Source organism: Tachysurus fulvidraco, chromosome 23, assembly GCF_022655615.1.
Source record: "Tachysurus fulvidraco isolate hzauxx_2018 chromosome 23, HZAU_PFXX_2.0, whole genome shotgun sequence".
Taxonomy (NCBI): domain Eukaryota; kingdom Metazoa; phylum Chordata; class Actinopteri; order Siluriformes; family Bagridae; genus Tachysurus; species Tachysurus fulvidraco.
The window spans coordinates 16746665-16752949 of NC_062540.1; positions in this window are offsets into that span (position 1 = coordinate 16746665).

A 6285-nucleotide genomic window follows, 5' to 3' on the forward strand; every position below is an offset into this window, starting at 1 on the left:
CCAAAAATAAAGACAGCAAGAAGAAACCCGGACCTCTCTATTGTACGTGAAACTTCAGACAGTCTCCGTGCTAATTGGATTAATTGGTTGTGATGCATCGAGGGACTTCTCAGACACTCTATTTGGCTTGGGATAAATCACAGCAACGAAAGATTCTGGAGCCATGCTACCAGATCTCCCATTATTTAGATGCTTTAATTAAAAGTATATATATAACGGTACTAATTAATTAATTGGACTGCTTATGCACATTAAAGATAGCAAGGGGTTTAAATAATTAAAGGGGTTAAGATGTAAATCAAGACCAGTGAGACCTAAATGTCCTTAATTTCTACAAATAGCTGAACAAACCTGACAAAGAAGACTTAAGGCAGAAAATCTGTTCAGTAAGGAATAAAAAACAAGTTGATTACTTCACTTCAGGAATCAGTGAGGAATAGATCAAGGTGGATCCAGAGCCTGTCATGGGAACACTGAGCATGAGGTAGGAATATACATTGTAAAGAAACCTTACAGAACACTATGCACACACTCATTCACATCCAGACATTTTAAAGTTGACAATTCACCTACGCCATGTTTTTAAATTTGGCATGAAGCACGAGAAAAGCCACACAAACAATAACCCAAGCTCACAATACCTACAATAACTATAGCAAACCTAAAAATAATCTAGCTGTTACACTCACTTTTTTCATGCACACAGTTTTAGACAGAGGAGTTCTTTAGAGAGTTCTTCAGAGATTCTCAGTGGCATGTGGTATTGGATGGATGCCAACTTTGTTCCAGAAACAGCTCAGTTGGGTTCAGGTTATGTAACTTCACAGTAAAGCATGTGAAAGCTTTCACGCTTCCATGTTAGTAGGGAAAAAGGCAACAATGTGACTAGCAGTTTTTCAAACTTTATTTCTTATCAGTTATATAGTCCTCTCTGAAACTATTGGTATAGCATGACCAACTCATTTGTTTGTTCTGTACAACAAATAATGATTGTTTTCAGATCAAAACATGAATATAAGGTGAGAGTTTATGATTTTAGTATTTATTTTCTGGTCTTTACATGGAGATGTATTAAACAGTATAAAACAAAAACTTCAGGCAAGCAAAAGTATAGAAATAGATAAGAAATAAGAAAATAAATGTGAATAACAGTTTGGTTGCATATCCATTGCATGCAAACTGTTTGTTTTTACTTTTGTGATGCTTTTTCAGGCTTGCAACCCAGCTTCATCTTGTTGTTCTTCAGATGGTGAAATACTGCTGAGATCTGGTGATTGACTTGGCCAGTAAAAACCTTTAACTTTTTCCACAGATGAAGTCCTTTGTTGAGATGGCAGTGTGTTTTGGATCATGGCCTTGCTGCATGATGAAGTGACTCCAAACAAATTTAAATAAATTTCTCTTTAAATTTTTCTCAGATAAATTTCTCTTGTAAACTTCTAGAAGCAGCCATGCAAGCCCAAGCCATGACACTACCTCCACCATGTTTCACAGATGTTGACTATGATATCTTCACCCCTACCCTGTGACTGTTGTTTATGAGTTTTATTTCACAGCTCTCACAATGAGTCTGTCACCAGCTGTTGTTGTTTTCCATGGCTGACTTGTTGGGAGTGTGTTGCTCAGTACACCAGTTTTTTTTTTCTTTTTCAGAACATTGCACTCGCTATGCCCACTGTTGATCAAATACCTATAACCTATGACTTTGAAATGCCTTGCTTTTCACCCATAGACAGCCTTCAAATCTTCATGTTAGCAAATCCTTTTTATCAACAATTGAAGTTGTCACAGATGAAACTGGTGGCTAAAACCAAGAGTGGATGTTCAGAGTTATTTATTGTTTAAATGATCAGTCAAACAGGACACAACTAATCAGTCAAACAGGAAACAAATGGGTAACATGGAACACTTTCGAGTCATATGTACAGATATTTGTGCTCGACTAAAAACTTAGTGGTCTGATACAAATTGTGCTATGTTCTATGAAGTATAACAAATCTAAATAAAAATACCAGGGGATAAACCTGAAATTCTAAATTGTCTTCTCATATTCATTGATGTCACCCCAAATGTCTTCAATCTACCTTCAAGCTACAGCAAAAACAAATCGCCTTGCTGTACCAATAGGGTACCAATAGGTTTGAAGGGCCTTGTTCAAATTTGGTATTAACCTAAAATTTCCCAGAATGGCCAGGTGAGTCCATTTACACTAAATATTATATATTAAAATATTAAATTATAAATATTATTATGTGGCTCAAATGTGTGTACATGCAATCGCGTTTCTACATGACTACAAGATCCTCATCAGTCCTGATGTCACACCTGATGTGACTCAAAAATACTAGCCCAATAGCAACAATTATACAAAGTGTATATAGTCACCAAACAGCATTTTATAAAACAAACCATGTTTACATCCTGGCAACACGGGATACTAAACAGTCTTGTTGTCAAGGCTGCATCAGGATGCATTATCGTTCACACTACAAATATTCTGTGGCCATATACATCATATAATACCAGGACTGAGCAGCGCCTTATACTAATTTTAAATCCCTGGCGTGTGTTGTGTGTTAATTCAGAATTAATAGCAACCTCATGTATTAAAGTACCAACATTGTACACACTTCTGTAGTCAATCAAGACAACCTCAAACACCATCACTGGGTTGTTATGTATTCTACTCACTGTGTTCTGCCATTCACACTATGCCATGTGACAGGATTCAATCTGTGAACCTTAGAAAATACACCACTCTGGTTTTGATTTGGCTCTTCAAAAAAGCTATCAGAGACCAATACGGTTCCTCTTCCATTTCCTACTCATTGTCTCGCAGGGTAGAGTTGAAAACAGTGCAGTGATGTTATTGGATGTGCATTTAATCATTTGCTCCTTGTCTTTTAAAGAGGTAATCAGTCTTTACTCTCTATTTTTTTTTTTTGAAGTCCAGAACTGTTGGGCACTGATCAGCCTCCTGAGCTGTTTGTCCTGCAGGTGGGATATTGTTGGTTTAATGGGGAAAAAACAGGGATTGATTTTAATGTTATTGCCAGTAAGCAGTTATTATTTATCATTTTTAAGCTTGTTTTACAGGGTTTGACATTGTGAGTGTTTAACTTGGATTTTAAAAAACGTGAGCAGAATTTGGACAGGTGCAATAGTAATTTTTGACTTGCATCCTACCATACTTTAATATTATAGTAAATTAATCAACAAAAGTTGCTTAAAAGCTTTTTAAAATGACAGGATGCTCTCTGCTCTTTGTGTTTCTAAAATGCTAAGTGCTCAGACCATGTTTCATCAACTGCTCAGATTAAGATGGACAGAATATTTTAGAACCGTTAATTGAAAAATTTGTTCAGTTAAGATTGGATAACCAGGATAATGAGTAAAAGGTGAAAAAGTAATACATTTGTTCTGGTAAATTGTTTTGTGTAAGCAGTGCTTCCTAAAATCAAAAATACTAGAACAAATATAATGTATGACATATAACATATATGCAGTAGTTTGTATTGCATCTATTTCTGTAAAAGTCTCGATTGTCACAATTACTTTACACAAAGACTTTAGTGTTAAGGGCTAAAGTTCAACAAAATTTGAAAAGACTCTTAAACCTAATCATTAATCATGAGTACAATCAGGTGTGTCTGAACAAGAGAAATTCCCAAACTATAGTGGCAAAAAATCTTTAAATAAAACATTTTTAAAAATATAAATTAAAGAAAATATTTTTTCCTAAAGCTTATAAACTGAGTCAGTATATGGCAGAACTTCTTAGATAAACCTCAACTCTCAACAAATGTTCACAACATTCATAGCTATCACTAGCCAGCAAGCTATCATATGCTATTCTGACAGAAATTACGAGTATTACAATTAATTATAAAAATCCTAATTTAACACTACCAGCAATTAACACTAACCAGCTAGCTAACATGAACTATCTTGAAAGAATTTGATGCTTATAAGCAATGATAAATGTTTATAATCTTCATAACTAAAAATCAACAAGCTAGCTAACATGACCTCACAGAATTTGTAAGAGGAATATATATTTATGATAAATGTTACCATGTTCACTTCCAACAATAACAAGACAAGTCCTAATCTGACAGATTTTCTATTAATAATATGTATCATAATCATTGCTAATGCTAGCTGACATCTCACAGAATTTCTGAGAGAATTTCTTTTTTATAATAACCATAAATCATTAATTTTCACTGCTAGTGTTAGTTACAAGGTTAAAATATACTAACAAGAGATTTTAGAATAATCTTTGAACTACAATTGTTAAATTACTCAGGCACATTAGAAGTCATGTCTGAGTCTATACATGATCTTAAAGACTTGTCAAAGGAGTTGAATAACACTTCAATCCCTCTATCCTTTGGTCAATTTTAACTTATTCTACTTTAGGCTACACAAGGACAATGACCGTGAATGTAAGAGTAAATTGATCTTCTCTTGTTCTCAGGAACCAGGCATTGACACAACTGCCAGCAGTGATCATGAGCTCTAAATATACACTTGCCCTGAAGGAGAGAGATGCTAGCGCTAGCCTATGCGCTGCAGTGATCACTGAGTTGCCTTATGTCTCAATGGAAAAGAAGTTAATGAGCAAAGTGAAGACATCAGGTTTAACCAGTGTTTTCTGTCATGCATCACTAGTTTATTTCGAAAATCTGCACTCTTTGAAACATAAACATAAACATAATGCTTTAACAATATCAAAAACACACAAGTTATCAGGCGGACCACTCTGCATCTTGAAAAAAATCATTCTGGGTTGTGTGTGTGTGCGTGGGAGAATATAAAGGTCTCCAGGGATCCTGAAGAGAAGCTGAAATGTGTTTAAGAGGCAGTCTCACCACTTACTGAAGAGGCGTGAATTAAATTTCTTTGTCCAGTGATGTGCACTATCCTTCTTCTGCATTTATTTCCCCTTTAGAAAATGTTCAGCTCACATTTGCACTGCCATTGTAGTATCTGTTTTAATGGAATTAGTAATTAAAACATATATTTATAGCCCAGGGAAAAAAGTTGTTGTGGTGTGGGTCGGTGAAAGGTTTGAAATGGATAAAAGCTTACACTAGGAATTTTTACACCTTGATAGCTTTTTGGGTAATTCATTATTGAATGCTCTGCATATAAAGTTGGAGGCTTGAAAAACTTGCACCAAAGACCCTGGAATTTGTTAAGATTCAGTTACATAATCAATGTAACTATAAAGATCCAGGTAAGCAACTCAAGGCAGCTACTGTACTTACATAAACATTAATCAGAATCAGGTTAATTGGCCAAGTACTGGCTGTTCAAAAAGACCATCAAAAGTAAAGACACAAAGCTATACAGATAAATTAAATAAATACCACAATATACATAATACAATGTATATAATGTATACATAGCAATGTATATAAAGTCTGCTAGTGCATTGGAAATAACAGTAGTGCACAATGATTAATGATTAGTTTACACTGTTTTTTTATAGTCGTGTTTCAAGTTACCATATGTTACCACCACAGAAACTGACGAGACATCGGTTGTACAATATTAAAAAAAGTTAAATACTTTGCTGAAAGCATGTGCAAATGTTCCCTTTTCTGAGCCCAAAACTAAACAATTTACATAAATGTATGTAAAAAAAATAAATAAATAAATAAAAAATCTTCTACAGCAGCCTAGGTGGTTCTTGTTTAGAAAACTAAACTGTGGCCAAGGTTTTCATACATTTAACACAATCTATTACTACAGACATTTTCAAGAACTTGTCTATTCCATTAACACTCCCAGGTTCTGCATCCAGACCTCAGTTTGCCAGTTTAGTTGACACTCTCTACCATAAATCCTAAGTTCTGAAATGACTTCTACAAACTTCAAATAGTCACTACCTTGCAGAAAGAGTTATTGCTCCTGTAGACCATTTACAGGCGAATACAGATTAATTCACAAAATCAGCAGTTGATTGTTCATATAATAAATATGAATTTTTACACACAGACCACAAACAAAAATTAAAAATGCAAAGTTTGGGAAATTATGGTGCTTTGTCATTGATGTATTGCAATGACTGACTTGAATGGCATTACATGAAATGAATCTTTTTTGCATCTTTTTTGATAGAGCTGTAGAGCCGTTTTTCTTATTACTGTCGTCACATTTCTGCATTTTGTGTGTGTCTGCTTGGTCCTGCTGACCTCTCTCTCTGGCAGTGTGTTCCTCAGCATCGATCAGAAATGTTTAAGGGAAATTGCGGCATCTGTGGGATCAAGCCAGGCC